General features: G+C 34.9%; 1 protein-coding gene across 3 annotated transcripts in view; it reads left to right on the forward strand.

Moving 5' to 3' along the window:
• LOC106672515 (diuretic hormone class 2) overlaps positions 1–17,996 on the forward strand; it is a 141,006-nt gene that overhangs the window by 122,143 nt on the left and 867 nt on the right. The window lies entirely within an intron of this gene.

Below are 17,996 nucleotides of genomic sequence, written 5' to 3' on the forward strand. Positions count from 1 at the left end.
GAATCCCTTTGATTACGTATGTAAATAAAGCATCGTCGTCCAACTTACCCCGATTCGCGATCTCGCGAAGGCGGTAAAAGTACTGTCGTAACGTTTCATTTTTCCGTTTTCTTGATGTCGATAAAAGCGTGTGGATTTCTGCGCTGTTCAGTGGTTTTGCAAACTCGGCTGCAAGGGCGTCCTTCAGCAGTTTCCATGAGATCAGACCTGATTCTGATTTTAGGAACATCGCTGCCGAGCCGACCAGTTTTCGTTTGGCAAAAATGAGTTTTTGCGTGTCGTTCCATTCGCATAATACGGCCGTTTCCTCGAAACTTGCGATCCAAGAACGCAGATCGAAGTCATCATCACCCGAAAATGAGGGAATCGCTTCCTCCACGTCGCGAAAAGAAATTGAACGAACCTGGTTTCCATCTGCGCCGAAATCGGTTTGTCTTTTTGCCTTAGGTGACATGATGCTGCTTGATGAGAACGCGTCACTTCAATTTCACTTTTTTTTTTTTAAGACGGACCCCCAAATTGTAGGGAATTAAAGGTCTCCCACAAATAAAAAGATAAAGATTTAAAGTTTATTGGTAAAGAACACATAAACAAAAGTAAAAGGATAACTAGTTAACATTAAAATACATTAGCGTAAAAAGAAACGTGTTCGTAGGACCGCGTGGTGGTAACAACTCAAAACTGTCAGCTGGGGCCCAGATAGAGGGGAGAGACAGGGTTCCCGCCATGTAGGGCCTCCGTTGACGTAGTGGCGGTGAACATCCTACATATATATGTATGTTTATATCTGGTGTGACAGATTTGAACGGACCAAAGGCATTATAGCATGAAGTAGACTGTAGATTATGATGATGATGATGATGAAACGAGAAAGCGGAGTTTGTCCTCCTCAGGTACTGCAGCCTTCTAGCATATTGTACCTTCCTAGTTTCCTTGTTCAGTGCAATCGATTCAATTCTTCTTCTCAGAAGTATTAGGTCATTGACTGTTGCTGCTACAATTTCATTCCCTAGGTTTTTCCTGTATGCTATGTTAGATCTCCATTGTGCCATTTCTTCGCATTCGAAGTTGATATGGGTGGCTGTTTCCTCCTCCTCATTGCATAATCTGCAGATGGAATCATTGTTGTATAAGCCCATGTTGTAGATATTTTCTCAGACGATCGGTTAATAGATCGATCACTCCTCTGAATCTCCTCTCCAACTGCAGCAGTGAGTTTGCCAGCCTTGGTGAGGGTTGTTTTAACATGAGTTTACTGTGTCTAGCGCAGCTGGAATTTATCCACTTCTCCTTTTGTTTTATTTGGATCCATTCTGCGATGGAGGATTCTGTATTTGTTTTTATTATCCCAAGTATAGGTTCGGGGCCTATGAAGTCTTGCAGATTCTCCTCTGGCCAGTTTTATGTTGCCCAAAATTCTTTTGAGCCCTGGTACCCAAGATATCATCAGGTTGTTGTGTTTCCCCAGGTTTTGGAGATTTTGAGTGAATTCACTGACTAATTTTAATGTAATTTTTTACACTCTAATTATTTAATAGCTCCTTGGCTATCAGATCTTATGAGGATTTGTTGCCAGTGAAACGTTATTTTCTAAGGCACAATCATTGATGGCATGTATTTCTGCATGAAAGACCGAAGTTTACTTCCCTAATGAGTTTGATTGCTTATATCTTGGGCTTGTTTTGGAGCAATCTGTATAGTATATCATTGTATCTGATGTTCTCCTGAGTTCTTCCTCTCCTTCATAGTCTGTTGAGACTTTACAGGATGTTGTAAAGAATGTTTCCGAGATCATACATCATTTTTGAGAATGGGTGTCTGATTTTATTAATTATTTTTGTGTACCAGTTCTCGTCCAGTTTGACTGTTTACTTTTCTTAGCTTCACCTTGTAATGAATGTTTCCAGTGGAGGTAGGCTTAGCAGAGTTTCGAGTAAACTTGTGGGGGTTGTCTCATTGGCCTCGTGATACGTTGGTTTGCTCATCTTTGTATGCTGCCTAGTGTTTGCGTAGTTTGTTTTTGTTCAGTTTTGATCCACCAGAATAATGATCCATAAGGTATTTTGGGTCTTATTACTGTCGTGCAGGAGGACATTTTCGGTTTTAATCCCCAAGATATGACTTAGCGATATTTTACCTTTTGTTATGATATGCTGCAGGTTCCCGGGTAACTTTTTATCAAAGGTTATTCCTAGGTATTTAACCAAATTTTTAGCTGTAGCATTTCATTATAAACGCATAGACATTGTATTCTACTTATTGATTCATTTTGTGAAAGCAATTAGTGTAGTTTATGAAGGATTTGCTTTTAGGCCCTGTTGCGAACACCATTGAAACCATGTTTAGTTCTCTTGAGTGAGCCATTTTCATGTCGAGTCGAATTTTTCCCTGACTAGTATGACATTACAGTTTATAGCTGGAGTGGCCAGGTTTGGGAGGTATGATAAGTTTAGTGATTGTGATGAGATTATGGTTAGGATTGTTGGTGATCATAGACCGTTGTCGACCAAGCTGGGGCGATGAAAACAGACTAGACAGGTCGTCTGCTGATCTTACAAAACTCAACGACAGATCCTTTCCTTATTTAGCTTCTAAGAACAACACCACTCGGCAATCATTGGTACTGTAAATAAGTCCTTAGGAGGTAAGAGCAGTGCTGGATAGGGTAGGGATTGATTGATTAGAATGGAAATATGGTGCAAATAGATGGAAAATGTAGAGTGGCACTTTTTATAAATGATGGTTCTACTCACAGATTTGTTGTTTACAACGATCCCTATGTCGGACATTAAACGCTCACCATCAGACCATCAGGTTGAGCAGGTTTAATTAATTTGTGATTTGATTTGGAAAGAATTTTTTCAAAGTTATCCATGAATATTTTTGTACAATGTGGAGACTCTATTGGCGATCCTTTCATTTCACACAATTTATTATTATAATAACCAGATATTGGTCATATGAGAATAAAAAGTAAGTATTTTTATAGCTGTTGGAACTCTAGTTTTCAATTTTAAGGTGGGGTCTTTTTTATTTCTTTTCTATTCTTCAACTTTAGAAGTTTTTGCTATTTTTGGTGTTCAATTTTAAAATAACGTTATTACTTTTTAACTTTTTATCAACAGACGTGATTCTACGTGAGATATTTAATTTTTTGTCGTTTAGATTTATCAAGTTTTGTTTAACTACTTCAGTACATTTATATTTACTTTACTGCAATCAACCGATGAACCGAGGGATAGTAATTTCGTTGTATCTGGTTTGGTTTTTTGGCACAAAATTAAATCTTTATTTAATAAATTTTCTTCTCTATTTAGGACATGTTTGTTAAATTTCTAACCCTTGGGTAAAAACTAGAGTCGTTTTGTCTTTACGAGTATTTTTAAGCGTACTTCGTGTTTTTAATTTTTTTAACCATGGTATTTTGTTTTTTATCAATGATAAATTTAAGTTTTGACCGTGTAGCATAATCGAATTTATCCAAATCTAATGGAGACAAAAATGAGGAAGCCTAATTTACGTAATTCATTATTAAATATGGTTTTATGGCATTTAAGTTATAAGGGAGTTGAACTGTTCTTTTTATTTAGTTTAATTTTGGGGTCAGGTTTAATTTCAAGCATTGAGAATTGAACAAGATTGATTTTTGATTTTCGAGCATGAAAGTTTTAATTTATAATCAAGTTTTAAGAGTTCTTGTTTACTGGTTTATTGTAAATAAGCGGCGGCGGTAGTATTTTTTAATCGTCTTATAAACCATTAAATGTTTAGACTAGCAAATTAATAGAAATTATGAACGTGGGGTGAGTATTTAGATGTAATGTAAATGATAAAAGGTAGAGTGGGACCGGATAAGGTTTGGAACGTATGTTATGTTTAGTTAGTACAGTATCATTGTTTGCTTTGGTTGATGACATTGAACATAACGAAGGGAAACATTGACTATTTTGCGTAGGATTTTGGATCGATAAGATTAGATTTTGTTGTTTTTTGACTTTTCGCACTTCCTAATGTCAGTTTGGACCTTTTTCTTGACCTTCCCTTTGCTAACAGTCTTTACAATATTTTACATCTGTCGTTGCAGTGTGTCCGTTTTAATCGGGTATGCGGGTTCCCAGTGTTTCTTTCCCTCGGATATAGACCAAGATATCGTTCACTCTTCCTGAAGGTATAGTGGTGAGGTGAAAGTAGACAGAAAAGAAAATCTGCGATCAAGAGAAAAAACTTAATATTAGAATTTTTACCTTCATCATATATATATATATANGGGGGGGCGACCAAGACCCGAGGGGTTAAATGCCTGGGTAGACTCGTACCCCATCCCTAAAAGGTCCGGGACTTGGTCGGCTCACGTGTCCTGCATAAACCTATTGGACCTGTTCACAAACCCCAAGATTTTGGACCATTTTATCTCGGGGAGTGAATTGGTGATGTCCTCTCCTTCAAAAGTTTCGAGCCTGTCTATGCCTAGCGTATCTATCACATTCTGTGAGGTAGTGCCGTGCCGTTTCTTCTTTTATTTCACAGAAGCGGCAAAAGGGGTCTCCTAATTCTCCTCCTTGAGTTAGAGAATAGCTATTTCGATTCTTTTGGTTTGATTTCCTTCACAAACTCCATCGATTGCCTATGTCCGGGGGACAGATTCCATTCTTTAAGGAATTGTTTCATGCCCCAGCAATTAATACTCTCTTTCGCTGTGCTTATAGAGTGGGGTAATACCGGTTGTGGCCCGACAAACGCAGTATTTGAGCCTTCTTTGGCCAGGCTATCCGCCTCTTCATTGCCATAGTGTCTTGTATGAGCTGGTATCCATATGAGGGTTACCCTATTCTCGTGCCTAGTAGCAATCCTATTAATAAGTTCAACAGTTTCCTCCACCAGCCTAGATGTTGATAGCTGTTTTTGTAATGTCTTAAGACTGGCCTGACTGTCGGAAAAAATTCTAATATCTTTTCCCTTGATCTTGTTATCCATAACTGTTCTGCAGCAAACATTAATGGCTCATATTTCCGCCTGAAAAACGGAGGTGTTATAACCAAGAGGGGAGGAGATGCTGACCCCTAATTTAGGTATATGTATTCCAGCACCGCTTCCCTTGCCTTTAATGAGTGAGCCATCAGTAAAACAGTCTAGGCTACGATGGTCATCATCCGCACTATAGTTATATTCACAAGGAGTAACCTGAAAATACTTTTTTTCTGAAGGGGTTTTAACCTTTTTATCGCTAACGCTTAATAGTTGGCTGTACCTTACTCAATAATTGTAGAATTTTCGAGTGTACTCTTTTTTGTATTCTTTTTTCAGGTAGAGATATTCCCTCCAATACTGTTCAGAGTTCCCCTGCAGGGCTTTCTTGTGTGAAGCTCTGACCCTTTTCCTCAAACTAGCCAGAGCTTTATTCCACCAGTGATGTCGATTCTGGCGTAGTATTTTTTCAGGGCATGCTTCTTCTATAAGCAGATTTAATGACCTGAATAATATTGTTAGCAGCCTGCTCCAGCTCTGTTACGTTAGTAGGAGCAGGTGTACGACCTGTAATATTATTATTAATATTATTAACGTAGGTATCCCAGTTTGTTAGTTTTGGATTCCTAAACCTTATTTTATTAACTTCTCCTGAGATCCTGAATTCTAGTATAAGAACATGGGTTTGAAGGATGCGGGTTATGCTATCTGCGAGAATTAGGAGTAAAATTTGTGCTGAACAATTTACGAATTAATGGAATGTAATAAAAGTATAGAATATAGGGGTGAAGCCAGGTGTGGGACTTATGGCGTGATCATGGTAAGTATGGTTGATGTGGTTTGTGGTTTTCTTGGTTGATTGGTTAGTGCAAAGGATTTCGGATGAAGACATTGTGTTAGTTAAGTCCCAGGTCCAAATTGAGTAGAACGAGTATTGTGTATAATCTTTCCTTATATGTTAGTTTGGACCTGTTGTCTAATGGTCTCAATATTTAGGATATGACACTGCAGTTTGTTCTTAATAAGTTAGGTTGGTTTTAATGAGTCTGTTGTCTGATGATAATATGACATAATCAGATGACCCATGATATGTCTTCTGCTGGAATAGGATGCTCAACATAAATAAGAAGCAGTGAGAGTGGGTCTACATTTAACGACTGCATGAGTTGGGCTGAAATTCTGTAGCTGGTGACAGCCACTGGAGCCTAACTTCAGTGGTGGAAAAGATAGGTCAGAAGCCGTACTGTCAAAACCCAAAGTGGGTGATTCTCACGGCTTGCCGCAAGAAGTCATAACTTCAATTCTGTACATATATGTATGTACTTGTGAAGTTGAGCTTATATAAAACAATCACTCAACCAAAAACTATTTAGAAAACATTGCCCATAATGGTGCTTGGTGGTCCATGTCCACTACTATGGTGCTTACAAAATAAACTCATAATAGTTACTATTTTCATATCACATGATGTTTGTTAGTCTTACTGTAGCTATTGCTGATAATTTTTAAATAATCTAGGATTATTACTTCTAGTCCAGTAGTCTTGTCACGACGGCAACTTGGTGAGTGTCGTCCTGGAGTGTAGCATACACCTTTTGCTACTTCTGCGAACAATGGAATGTTTAATTTCTAGAGGGTGATGAAGGAAAATCTTCCAACACCCAAACTGAGCGAATAGTTTGTAAATATTAAAGAGTATATATATATATAAGTGAGTGAGAGTGTGAGTCGGTATGGGTCTGGAGACCGATTGCGTTGGAAAATGAAATGACCTAGCTGTTGATTGTGCCCTTGGAGCCCAACAAGTTTCTATTGAAATAACTGGCTCTAGATCCAGCAGAAACTTCCTACTTCTCCCAGGGCACTCAACACCCAATTCAATTCCTAACTAAATTCCCATACTGTTCGTGATCTTACCACAGGTGAGAATTTGTGTGCTGCTTGGATGGACCTTCCTTTCCCAGCTTTTTTCAACGCTCGATGATAGTTGTGTGCTGTCGCAAACTAATAAATTTAATTTATTTATTTGGGTTTTTAACTAAATATTTATAAATAAGGTGTAATTTTTTAATTTTCGATTCAACCTGCTAGTATCTCCCAAAATGTTTATTATTGTATTATATCCTTATAGCACGTAAAGCACAATTAATTTTTTAATGTTTACATCAATCGAGATTCTCGAGTATTTGTTAATACAAAGATAAGAGCCTATATTAGTAGAAACGAACCTCGACATGTCCAATTTCCGAATCGATCCCGTAAATTGAGGTCATTTACGAGTTTTCTTTTCTGATTAATAGCAACATAAAATCGACTGTTGTTTCATCAGACTAGAAAGTTTCGCGGTCAGGTATCGTCCATCTCAATAGCGGTAATCTTGTTAAACGTAATAGACCAGGGGCCGAAATAGAAGGCTGTTGACCGAGATCGTTAGAACAACCTTCAAGTTGTTGTATCCTGCCCCAATAACAACCGGTTCGCCCAAGTTGTCAGACGGTAACAAACAAAAATAAAGGGAAGATTATAAAGATACAAATATATATTTAATATTTTATCGCCTGTTTTGGAAAAATCTGAAAGAAATTTTTTACTGTGTCTTACTTCGCTGATTTAAACTAAATGAAATTGATAACATCAATAAATTCACTAGTTTTCGTGGTCCGCTTGACCAATTAATATCTTTCAATTAATTAAGGTTTTTAGTTGATATAAAAAAGTCAGTGTCACGAGCGGGATTCGAACCCACGACCTTCGGCTAGATACGCCGCTACTGTACCACTTAGTTATCGTGACTTCGATCCACTCGGGCACTATCAATAACGGTTTTTTTTTCATTGGAACGAATGTATTTATTAGCGTCAATGGCAGGGTTTAGCCCCGATTATCCCAAGGCATATCTAGGGTAGTAGGAATGTGTGAATGTAATTTGTTAACGTGAATGGAGGGGCCTATCCCCAAATAGCCAGAATAATATCAATTACTCTGGGTGGTATGACTGATTATTGATGTGTGTATGTAACTTATTAGCGTGAATGGCGAGGTTTATCCCCAATTGCTCCATGGAATGTCGTGTAGTCTAATGTAGGAGGAATGAATGTAGAATGTAATTTATTAGCGTGAATGGAGGGGCCTATCCCCAAATACCCCGAAGAATATCAATTACTCTGGGTGGTGTGAATGGTTATTGGTGTGTGTATGTAATTTATTAGCGTGAATGGCAGGGTTTATTCCCAATTACCCTGAGGAATATCGAGTACTCTAGGGTAGTAGGAATGAATGTGTGAATGTAATTTATTAGCGTGAATGGAGAGGCCTATCACCAATTGCCCAGAGTCATATCAATTACTCTGGGTGGTGTGAATGATTATTGGTGTGTGTGTATAAACTTATTAGCGTGAATGGCAGGGTTTATTCCCAATTACCCAGAGTAACATCAATTACTCTGGGTGGTGTGAATGATTATTGATGTGTATATGAATTTATTAGCTTGAATGGCAGGATTTATCCCCGATCACTCCGAGGAATATCGAGTAATCTAGAGTAGTGGAAATGAATGTGTGAATGTAATTTGTTACCGTGGACGGAGGGTACAGAGAGGCTAGCAATAGGATAAAGAAAAGAGAGAGAGTTGATTACCTAATGGCTAATATCATAAAACATAACTTGGCAGGACGAGGAAGAGAAGAAACGAAATGCAAAGCAAAGAAAGAGAGACTGGATATGACTAATGTATTTTGCTAGCCCTAAAACTAAAATACATATATGTATGGTCGTTAATTTTTATGTGTTTAAAACAGATTTAAGAAGTATTACTAAAATAACATTTTAACGGTTAACATACTTTAATATAAGACTTAATAAAAAATGTTGCTTCAAAATGTCTGGCTATATCTAAAAGAATACAGAATACTTCAACAGTCTATTTCAAAGGGTATCTAAAATTAAGTACTCAATTAAAGCCCTTTAACTATCAATTTTAAATGAAAAGGGCTTGTTACAATTTAACACAGATTCTTGTAGGATTTTCAGAACGTTCGAGTTGAGAATTTCATTGCCTCTGCGTTGTTAGGCTTGAGAACCGTATCTTTGTGATCAACGGACTGTACAATCCCCTTTACACTCTCCTGATCATTTACTACGCCCAGCAGGGAAAACAATTTTAATAAACAACCTCTCAAAGGGAGCTTCGAAAGAAGATTTAAAAATACACCGGCTAACATTTTTGAGCAGGATGTCGCAACTTAGTTTACCATATTTTTTGGCGTTTCCTTTCTAAAAGGTTTCAAAAATAACACGGCTCAAAATCGACAAAATGTTTTGAATTCAGTTTTGATCCTGACGTTTTTTGTATATTCATTTTTTAAATAAATTGATCGTGAAGCCACATCGAACTTATCAAATAAGTAGAAAACAATTGAACAACGACAGACAACTCTCAAACGACTTGACAATCTATTATGACTACAAAACCAATCAGCTGTACATCCATCATCCAGCGCATCCAATTCTTAGTCCCATTTAATAATACCACCGATACACCTGACGTATATATGCAGACTGATACCATCCAACAACCTGCGCGGACCATATTGCATTTTGTCATTTTGAATACCATCTCCAACATCCAACAATACTTCGTGGTTTTCAAGGTTTGTACACTACACACAACTAGGGAAAATAAATCGTGTATATTTACCTCGTCAAAAAAGAACTATATGATGATATCCACTCCAGGTAGGTAGTTAAGACAATACATAGACTGCAAACTGGCGTGGAATACATGTGGCAACTACGAAGGCCTGTAAGACCAAATCCTTTTATAAGAGAACTGTAAACAACCAATCAACTTTGTCAAAACTTTACTTCGACCACTTTGCACTAATGGAGCGAACTATGGGAAGACTTCCAATATTTAAGGAATAAATTCTTCCCAACCAATGGTCAAATTTCACTATCCGCGATGTCTGAATGCTAGGTCAGTGCATTGACCTTTCTCTCTTCTTAAAGTTCCATTCTAACTTTTCGACCCATCCTAATGTTACTGCCCAAACGTCTATACACTCATCCAAACCAACGAACACAAGACCTCCTGACAGGCCATCATTGGCGTTTTTCTCACGTGTCTCTCTTGCAGCCCTGTCCATAGTGTCAGTGTTAGAACTGGGTATAAATCACAGTACAAACAAAAACACATTGTAATATGTATAACTATAAAAAAGGCATATGTACTTTTGGGTTGTTAAATAGGCTGGTGGTATATCTACGTAAGATGATCAGTTCTTAACTAAGTAAAACTATAAAGTAACAAAAGAATAAATAAAAAACCTTGATGTTCTAAAATGTACAAATATCTAAGTTGTATGTATCAAGCCATCCCAAATAAACATTTTTAACGAGTTAGCTCAATTAACAGGAAATCCGACATAGCCAGGAAGTTATCTCAAACCAGGGAATGAATTCCTCCGCCCGGTCGCAGTGGCGAAGCACAAATTGCAAAACGATGCTTCCGTCTGGAGCGTGAAATTAGTAAGTTCGGACTTCAAACTTTTAAGCTATTTAGACCGGATCGATAGCTATTATACTGTTCGCTCGTTCGAGGAGAGGCTGCAGTAAGTTAATTTATCTCATTAGGGCTACCAATCCGATTAAATTGGAGAAAAAAACAGGACTGAATTTTTTTAAAATTTATTTTTAACACTTATTTCATTTAGTAATTCGACCTTGTTTTTCAATTTCACTATCATAAACTTGAAACCTTTCATGCGTTATTTATCAGTTTTAAAACTTATTTTGTGCAATTTGAGGAGTATTTCCCGGGGTTTTCGGTTTGTTTTTAATTATTGAAGATCACATAAAGATCGTTAAAAAAATACAAGAATTTTAACATTATCCTTTTCTTTGTTCAGAAAGCTTGTCAAATAGATTTTACAAAATAAGCATGCACGACAAATAGATAATGTATTTTTTTTTACAATTAATTGAACCATTAACGCCTCGAGGAAGATAAAATATACTTGCGTAATAGGAATGACGTAACATTTCTTAATTTTCTAATGGAAGGACGAGAGAAAAATTATTCATCTCTCAAGTTGAAAAGCGAAATTTTATACACGGTTATATCGTGTTAACCTGAACGCGTTTTTCAGTTTATTAAAAGAAATGCACCAAATACTTTTTTTTTCAATTTTTAATATTCAATTAAAACACATAATTAGATATTGTGACGAATTTCAAGAAATTTGGGTTCAGTTAAACAAATTAAATATTTCATGTGCAAACATGAATTTTCTATGACTGGAAAGTGCGATTTCACTCGAAATAAATTTGTTTTTTGTTTCAAAAGTGAAATTATAACAATAAGGGAGAAGTTATTGTCGTTTTTACAGTTATATTATAGTCGATCCGCGGGTTTATAGATTTTTCTATAAAAATAAACAAATTAACTTTGTGCCTTCATAAGTAGAACATGACTATCCTTTATTAGGAACTACTAAATCTTTATTCCTTTCGGTAGATTTCAATTTTAAAAAAGTTATCAAAAAACTATCAAAAGAGTTGCTAATTTTCAAATTATGTTGAGGTGAGCGGCCCCAGAATTAAAGTTCCAATGCTTCGTTAAGAACATTTATTGAACGTTTCGGACGTCTCACGTCCTTCATCAGTTACATAATCATTGTTGTTTGTGTCAGTAACACCCTTTCCGGCATCCCAGACCAACAGACATTTAAAAAAAAATGGTTCAAAGAAAAAAGGAAATCAATTTTTAAAAAAAATTAATTGTCAATGTTTCACAATTGTGAAACACTTTTATTAATTAGAAAACGTTATTCAGTTATGGGAAAAAAAGTTTTTCTGAGAAAAAACCTATTTAATTTGGGAACTAACTTTTACGATGTGAAAATTTCTGAAAAAATTGCTCAGGCGAACAACGCTTTTCAATAAAAATAATAAATAAAAAACACTTTTATCACAGAGAAAAATTATCAGGTGAAAAACGCTTTTCAATTATATTTTTAAAAACTTCAAGGAGAAAAACGTTATTTGGAAAAAATAAAGGTGAAGATGGTTTTCTATTGTGAAAATAACTTCTTTTTATTAGAAGAAAACGATATTCATTTTGTTACAAAAATTCAGAGTTAACCACGGTTTTCAATTATGAAAAAACAATTTTTTAAAGGAGAAAAATGTTATTCATTTTGTTACAAAAATTCCTAGTTAACCACGGTTTTCAATTATGAAAAAACAATTTTTTAAGGGAGAAAAATGTTATTCATTTTGTTACAAAAATTCAGAGTTAACCACGGTTTTCAAGTATGAAAAAACAAACAAGTTTTTAAGGAGAAAAAATGTTATTCAATTATTTACAAAAATTCAGTTAACAACACTTTTCAATTATGAAAAAAATTCTTGAATAGCACATGTTAGAATTTGTCACAAGATTTTTTATTGTAAATTTAAAAATTAAAGCATGGGCGTTATTTTGGAATTTCAAAATTCTTGTTTGGTTTATTTGGAGAAAACGTCTTGGAGCTTGGATATTTCTTTTCTCTTTTGTCCTTTGATAACAGCTGTTGGCGTCGTTGCCCCAATTTGTATTTATTACATGAACGCACAATCTTTATTTTTCCGAAACAATTGTTTGAATGTCGCGGCCATTAAAGGCTCCTTTTTTAATAAATTGCCTCATCCTGTTGGTAGAGATGGCAGGGGGAGGGTTGAATTTTGCATTCTTCGGATTTCAAAGCGGTTTCCTCCTTACATAGTCGGGGGTGGGAAAATAACGATGAAATTTTCCTTCGTCCGCCCCTCGTGCTATAATTAAAATGAACAGGGATTAATATCGCCCCCTCCTTCCATTGGCCTTTAGTGGTTTACCATTAGAAGCAAATCATTAAGCTCGATCATAATGCTCTTCCCGTTTTATCAAACAACAAAATTACAAAATGTCGACTTCCCAAATAGACGAAACCTTTAACACGAAGGATATCTATTACAGTCATTTCAATTTCAGCACGTCTTAATACTTTAATCCGATTTACATTTACAGAATATCGATAGGCTTCTTCGATTGATGGACTGAGTCCATCTAGTAACAATACCAATAATCAGATGGTGGACCACACCCATTTCTATTGTAGTAAAAAGCACGTTTTCAAAATTAGATTGGGAAAACAAGAATTTTTTAATAATTTGTTGGATTCGTGTGGAGCGGTCAAGAATGAGGTAGTTTAGAAAAATTTCACACAATATCAATATGACACCACAACAATAGCACCACACTTTATGCCTTGAAGATGATCCGAATAAAGGTCGAAACATCGGCAAAAAAATGAAAAAGGTGTTTTTCTAAACTAATCTCATTCTTGGCCGGTCCTCACGAATCCAACAAATTATAATAATTATTGTTTTATTATTAATGGCGGGTGGCATCAATAAAAATTCGCCTCGCAGGACATGCATTCCACCTTGATTTTTTTGCATGGAAATATTGTCTTTTTTCTCTCTTTTTTCTTTTTTAACGGCTTTATGAACTTTTCATATGAGCTAAGGAACATTATTATCTCATATGCGATGTGTATACGTTTTTCTGGAGCGGGGAATGTAACGTGCAAAAAAGGGCCATGGGTGGAATCGAACCCACGACCGAGGGGTCAACATCCGAGAGTTTATCACGCTTACAATCTGTAAATATTAGATCATTCACTGTCTATTTGTAATATACAGGGTGATTCACTTATTCGTTCGACAAAGTTCGTCAGGTGCTTTTTTTATAAACCTCATATGCAAGTTCGTACAAACGATTATCAACCCTTTCTCAGATATTCATCATTTTATGTTTCTTCAACTTTCTAGTTTTCGTCATAAATCTACTCGTAGCACTTGAACTATTCATTTTTGTCGACATCAAAGAAAAAGAGTTAAATTTTCTTTAAAAAGGCACTTTTATAGGATTTCAATTTAATGTTTGGCAAAAAAAAAGCACTATGTTTATTACAATTAATTAAGGTTTTAGTTGAGATGAAAACTATGTTTATTGTTTCTTTTTATGTTTTTTTACGTTGATTTTTTCTTTCTTTTTGTGCACTTTTATTAGTTTAAATTTGGAATTTACAACTTTTACATTGTTGTTCTTTTTTACTTTTTATTCTTTATTTTCCCTTTTTTATGCTTTTTCGATTTTCTTCCTTTTTGGGGCGTTTTTATTAAGTCAAACTTGGGAAATAAATTTTGCCCAGGTCAAAATATTGAATTACTTATCCCAATTTTTTTTCACCGTCACCACTTTTTTCCAAATTAGCATAAAATTTTTGCATTTGGGATCGATATAATTAAAGAAAAGGGTATATATGGTTAAAAAAACACTAAATATTTCAAAAATTGATAAATTTAAAATTTGTAAAAAAATTTGCAACCTCATTGCAAAAATTCACGGCAGAGCTTGGCAAATTTCGTAAAAACGTCTTCGTTTAATAAGCTTTCTAGTGGCTGTATTTATTAGCGAGAGTAGTTAAGTACGAGTGGACGGGTCTACCGAGGAATATTGAATCTTGAAGACTTGTCAAAAACTTAGGTTAGTTACGTTAAGGAATAAGTGGAGTGTGGCAGGGTGGCGAAACGCTGGGCAATAAAAATGTTATCTTGCCAAATTTAATTGTATATACGGCATGAAGAAAGGTTACTCCGAATGAATGTATTTATAGGCGTGAATGACGAGTGGTTGGCGAGGTGACTCCCACCTACCTGACCAGTTAGTTATAGCAGTGGGAACTCTAGGTCATTTGTACGCTTAGACCTGCCAAATATAGATTAGATTAAAATCTTATAGTAGCATGATGTGCATGTATGTAATATGTGTTTTAGGATTATTGCTCTGGAAGATAAAAGTAAATAAACATAATAGTAACAAAATACTAAGAAACACGTGGATCGTCTAGCAACCAAAGGTATATGAAAAGAAAAATAGATGAAAACGCAGAAAAGAATTTTTTCTGCGACTATATAATAACGTGAGGACAAATATGCGAGGAGCCGGCAATGACCATAATAGTTAGCCGGCAAAACAATAAATAAAAATAATAAATGTGCCATCTTTCATATATTAATAATTTAAAACAACCTGTTATCCATTTTTGGCAAATTTTAAATTGTTTCCCTCCCTCCTTGTGCATCCTGTTAACTTGGTTGTTTCTGCTTTGGCGGAGGATACTTTGATTTTTCAAGTGTACGGTTCACCCAGCGGTGTCATTTATTCCAAGTTTTCCGTTTCGTAAACCATATTCTTGACACAAACTCGGAATAAATTGTGAAGAAATTTTTTATGAGGTGTTTTTATTACAAGAAAACGTGCATGTAGCCTTTTTTTCTGTCATTAACTCTTTTTCGCACCAAATTAACCCTTTTTAATATCAAATTAAAACGTTTTTAATTTCCTTTTAGATGATTTTTAACTTCGAATTAACCTTTTTTTATGTTCTAACTATCCCTTTCTTTTAAACAACAGAAAACGAAGGAGGTGGTATGAAATTTTAGCACATAAATTAAAAACAAAATTAAATATAAACTAATTGAGATCTTAGAAGACCACACGAAAATTAATTACAAGTAAAATAAAATTAAGAATTATATAGAAAAAGTATTCAAATAAAGAAATCTTTTGTTATTTGAGATATATTTTAGTTCCCTATTAAACTATTATTAGTATATTAAAAAAAATCCCTTAGGTATTTTAACATTGAATGTTACATAATTTTTAATGTTAATTGCAATTAATTTTCTTATGCTCTTTTATAAAAGAACCCAATTATTGTATATTTCCAAAGAATCTCAAAATAAAATAATCATCATTTGTTTTTACAATTAATCTTATGTAATTTTTATTGTTAATTTGTAATTAAGTTTCATTCAGACTTCTAAGAACCCAATTATTTTATATTAATAAAAAATTCTTAAATATGCAAGAATTTTACCTTACGTGCTTGTATTTTACACCATCTTATAATTTTGTTGAATGCTTTAAAGAAAAGGTTAATTTGAAGTTAAAATGGATTAATTTTAAATTAGAAAAGGTTAATTTGAAATAAAAATTTAAAAAAGTTAGTTCGATGGAAACGAGATACACATATACATACACACAAACGCACACATAAGTATAGGTTTTTTAACCCACAGACAACAAAATGAAATTTCACAAAATATTCTATTACTTGACGTGCTTTATAATTACTTCCCAATTTCGTTTGACATACTAAACAAGCGAGACTGCGCGGACCAGGGCGAATAAACTGCAGGTTCATCAGCACGCAAACATAAAACGCGTTTTACAGGCCAAAACGTCGAAACTAGGCGGGCCAGGACAATCAGAATTGACCAAACTGCCGCTTTTATTTTTGCCTAATCTTGGATATTCGGCCAACTTAAATGTCTAGTAAGGATTCTAACTGGTCTATTTTCTATTTTATAGACTGGTATTAGACCATTAATTTTACAATAATATATATGCTATAAATAAATGTTTACATTCTTATAAACCCATTGGTACAATAAGATTTACATTTCATTATTCACTAATTTTTAAATTCCTTATTATATGGTTATTTATGTATTCCTTATTATTTAACCTTATTCATATGGTTTTGTTCTTTTTAACCTTCTGACGGCGTTTCGATTATGTAGGAGTTTGGTCGCTTCCACATTCTCGTGCTGGCTGAAGCGAGACTGGTGTGGTGACCTCTGGGATCTTAAGATCCCTAGTAAGTCGTTATTCCTAACGTAAGATTTTATTTTGGAGTGTTTGTATGATTTTGATATTGCTGTATTTGGTACAACCCATTGAATACCATATGTCCACATAGTCTTTAGGACTTGTTCGTATAATAAACGATATTTTATTTTGTATAGTAAGGTTGGAGCCACGTCTTATCAGCCAGTATAGTTGTCTATACCTCAAACCTATTTTTGACCTTTTTTTCTTTACGTATAGTTTCCATCTCAGCTTGGCATCTAAGGTAGACATAAAGGCGTATCGCTAATTGTATGGTATACGTTTTGGTTTTAAAGTTTAGATATACTTTTCATGTATTTATTTTATATCTAAGGTGATTGAGCTTGATTTTCCATTTTTGTCCATTCGTTTATCTTATTACAAGCATTTTGAAGGATTTTGGTTGAATGGTTAAGAGTCGGTCCTACTGCTATCACCGCTGTGTCATATGTAAACGTTGCAATTTTTTACTCCATCTATTTTCAGAAAATCACTGGTATATAACAAGTAAAAAAGTGAACATAATATGCTACCTTGTGGCAAACCTGCATTTATTGTTTTTAATTTTGAATATTGATCTTCTTGTTTGCTCTAAAGAGTTTGTCTGATAGGTAGGAAATGATAATATCTCAATACTCCTTTGGTAGCATCTGTTTTGGTTGATTGATGAGTCCTTCATGCCGAACCTTATCAAAAGCTTGTGAGGCATCAAGGATTTGTTTTTCTTCATGACATTTTTCGGAAACGTTTTGTTCGGAAACCAATTGATCTATATGATTTGGCCTCGTTCGCCAGTTTTTCCAGATGCTGGGAACATATTCAGCCTGATTACAGGTTTAAATAGGTATGTCAGTTTAACTTGGTAAATTGTTTTAGTATCTCTGCAGTGATAAGGTCATATCCTAGAGTCTTTTTAGCAGGTAGATTTTTAATATCTTGTGCTACTTCTTTAGGTTGTAAGTAGCTTTATATTTTCTACTTGTGGAGTGGTTGTTACTTCAAGTAAGCTGCCATTGATGACATTTCGTTCGAAAATTTCAGCACGGTTACTGGCAAAAAATTCGGCTTTTTCTCTGCTGTCGCTCGCCCATGTACCATCTTTTTTAATGGAGGAATTTGGGCGCTTGGTATTTTAATTTTTTTATTGCCTTCCAGAGCCAGTAGTTAGTGGCTTCGCCTGGTGTTAAAATTTCTAGATAATTTCTGAGTCGTCATGTAGTTTTTTTAGATTTCGTTTAAGCTTTTGGGCAATATTGTTAAGAATTCCAAA

This window comes from Cimex lectularius, unplaced genomic scaffold, assembly GCF_000648675.2.
Source record: "Cimex lectularius strain Harlan isolate CLEC.00 unplaced genomic scaffold, Clec_2.1 scaffold280, whole genome shotgun sequence".
Taxonomy (NCBI): Eukaryota; Metazoa; Arthropoda; class Insecta; order Hemiptera; family Cimicidae; genus Cimex; species Cimex lectularius.